Genomic DNA, 3945 nt, shown 5'->3' with positions numbered 1-3945 from the left:
TTCGAAAAAAGATGTATTTTGGATATATCTCTATCAATTTTTACTACAGCTACAAAATCCATGGCTTTTAATTGGTGACTTCAATGAAATGCTCCTACACCAAGACAAACTTGGGGAGGGCCCCTCTTAAAAATATTCAGCTACAACGCTCACCCCAGCTTCTCCAAATGCAATCAGTAATTTATATTCCTTGCCATCATACAACCTTTTCCTAGAAAGGTTTGTCTAACAACAGACCCATTTATGAACAACTTCAGGTCTATCAAATACGCAATTTTATAATGACTTCAATCAAATTACGTTGATTTATGACAATTTTACTGTATCGGACCATGTGCCAATTTTGTTCTCAATAAACCAAACGCCTCTTACCAAAGCACCGCCCTATCGATTTCAAAACTTTTGGGTCCTAGACAAGGAGTCACACTCTATTGTCAGAAAAAATTGGAACACTCAAATTACGGGATCATGTTTCTATCGCATTCAGCAAAAATTGCTTCACATCAAGATTGCTCTTAAATCTTGGGCCAAACTGAAGTACAAACACACAACTAATAAACTACAATGTAATGACAATAAACTAAAAGAACTACAAGATAAATTATGGCATCAATCTTTTAATGCAATATGGATTAAACATATCAATAGACTTATAATCCAAAGAGAAAAATTACTTCTCTTCACTCAAAAGGTATGGGGAAATACTGCCCACAAAACATGGCTCACCCAAGGCGATCGCAACTCTAGATTTTTCCACAACAAAATGAAAATGATTCGAACCCACTCCACCATCTTCCGTTTAACAAATGATTTAGGACAATGGGTCGACTCACAACAAGATCTTATTAATTTACTCACCAAATCATTCCAAGATCGATTCACATCAAATATCCGTGATCAAAGAACTTTAGACCTCAGCTTCCTCACTCCATTTGTTTCACAATCGGATTCTCAGCTCTTATTACCTCCACTTACTCCAACTGAAGTCAAATAGGCAATTTTTGATATTAATCCTAATAAAGCACCCGACTCATATGGATACGGAGCAAAAAAATTCCATGCCTACTGGCCAATTATAGAAAAAGACGTTGTTATTGCAATTCAAAGTTTCTTTCACCATGGAAAATTACCACCTTCACGCAACCATACTCTCATCACCCTTATTAGTCGAGTACGAACACTTAAAGAACTACAAGAGGGGGGGTGAATTGTAGTTGGGGAGATTTTTAAACTTTTTGCGGAAATAAAAGAATGATTGACTAAGAAAGAAATAATTGCATAAACAAGAAAGAAATAGGAACACGGGATTTTTACAAGGAAAACTTTCTAGGCCCAATAGGAAGAAAAACCTTGACCACGAGGGATTTTGACTCAATTCTCTTTAATAACTTTAGGCCAAAAGACTCACTTTCGTACAACCTAAACTCGGACCTACTCTGTTCCTCTAGGAACTGGTTCCCAGTCAGCTTATTCCCCCTGAACAGTTTACTTTCTCTCTTGACTTCGCTCGAAGTCTTTTCTCTTTCTCTCTTCTCTTTCTCTTTCTCTTTTTCTCTCAAAATGATTACAGATTTAGATTCACTCAACCCAATCTATAATGCACTAAGTAATAATGAAAGAAGAGTAAAACCGAATACACTTTCACTAAGATATTACACCTTAAATTCTGAAAGCATTCTCTAAAAGATTGTTACAAACAACTTATTTGTAGAGGCCAATCTTCTCATGATCTTCCCCACGATCTTCTCCACGATCACATGAAGCTTGTATTCAGCCACTTTGTAACACCCCAACCTCTAAGCATCTTTATTAGGTTAATTAATCTTGATTATTAGCAGCGGAAGTCCTAGCCTTTGGTCGGTGCGTTACTGCCGTATTTTCCATTAGAAAAATACAAGGCAACATACTTTCATAAACATATAATAACATGGAAACTTAAACGTACTAGATTATATTAAAGTAAAACAGAGTTAATGTTAATTAAGCTAACTAACTACTTAAGTTACAAAAGCTATAAATGTTTGAGTTATTTCAATAACATTTCCTCACTGATAAGCCATTGTGTCATCCCCATCGGTACCTAAAACAGAAAAACAAAACGTCATGAGCCGAGGCTCAGTAACATACTACTCTAACAACGTAAATTCATTTCAACTCACTTTATTTGAAAACAGGGAGAAGAGAATATCGCAAACATCATTTCATAAACATATAACTTGATATTTGAAATCCAACCATTTTCAGATATTATCCTTTATAATCTTACATCATTTTTTAATGGTATCTTGGCAAGTACAACATCATAACATCATAATCATTAAACCGAAAGGCGGACACGTCAACAAAGGTGACACTTGCGATGCCCATAATATAAATTCGAACGGCGGTCACAACAAAGGTGACACTTGTGGTGCCCATAACATATACATATCCGAAAGGCGGTCACAACAAAGGTGACACTTGCGGTGCCCATATCCGAAAGGCGGTCACAACGAATGTGACACTTGCGGTGCCCATAAAGTACTGCCAAGAGCCGTCTTTCACTTTCATTTATCATGTTTCGTTATTTTTATATTTATGTGATAAAACATCTCTTAAGCATCATGAAAACCAATTTATCATCATAAACATCATTCAGCAAAACATTTCACATCCCGCAATCCATAAACACATATCATCAAAATATTACGTAAAAGCATCATAAAACGTAGTTGGAAGGGGAGTGCGGGTGTTAGCAGTAGACGTTACCTCGAGTCGCGATTATTATACTTGATAGCCGGGTGAGGCTTGTAATATCCCTTTTCCTTTCTAATCTATTCAAGGATTAATAAAAGATGACTTATTAATTTTTTAATCTAGATTTAAACTCTATGATCCATTTCCATCATGTGTCTATGAATTACTAGAGTGTTTATAAAATTAATAGTTATGGAACCTTATTATCACCATTTATTACTCAAACTATAATTCTTGAATTTAGTAACTTGATTACTAACTTATGTAAAACTATTTAATTAGTAATAACCATTACTTCTAAGATTCATGGAAATTCATGTTTAATGACTTGAAGGTATGATTATAGATCGAACTATAGAAATTTCATATTTTAATTCGGCTTTTAATAGTAAAATGATATCTAACTCATTGTTAAACTCTAACTTGTATTAGTGATAATTCCTACTAGTTAGTGACTTACTTAATTTACAACTTAAAAATGATACTCACTTCATTAAGCTAAAAAGTGGGACTATAATTATAGATTAAGCATACTAATATTATACTTAAAGATCCAAGTGTACTTAATTAGTATTACTTTATAATACATAAACTTAAGTTATAACTATGTGAACATGAAACTATAACATAATTAACCAAAGATACCATTTATTTATTAAAGGTGTAATATTAGTGATTATGTCATAATCTATATTATGCTATAATTAGGTTGTATAATTATTTCATAAAGTGGAATTTATAATATTAAGTTAATTAACTAAGTCCAATCAACTTGATTTATTAACCATACTAAGTTTCTATATTTGAACTTGAAAGATTAAAACTATACTTATACATAGACAAAACAAGATAGTAATTCAAGGTAGTTTAGTTAATTAGTCCAACTTGCTAAATGGGTTATGTTAATCAATCACTAAGCCCAACTAACATAACTCAAGTTTTTTTCAAAACAAACATAAAAGGAGGGAAAGGTATGCAGTATACCTTCACTAACAGTGTGTTTGGTTCATTTTTAGTAAAGGAAAGAAAGGGAAGAGAAAGGAAGGGAAGAGAAAGGAAAAGAATGGAAAGAAAAGGAAAAAATCTTAATTTCTCATGTTTGGTATAAATTTTCTCTTTCCTTCCGAATTCCTCCGCTTTTGGGAGGAAAGAAAAGTGAAATTTTATTAAAGAGTCTTTCTTTCCAATTCCTCCCATTTCCTTTCACTT

This window comes from Beta vulgaris, chromosome 2 (assembly GCF_026745355.1).
Source record: "Beta vulgaris subsp. vulgaris cultivar EL10 chromosome 2, EL10.2, whole genome shotgun sequence".
Lineage (NCBI taxonomy): Eukaryota > Viridiplantae > Streptophyta > Magnoliopsida > Caryophyllales > Amaranthaceae > Beta > Beta vulgaris.
This window is presented reverse-complemented; position numbering follows the sequence as displayed.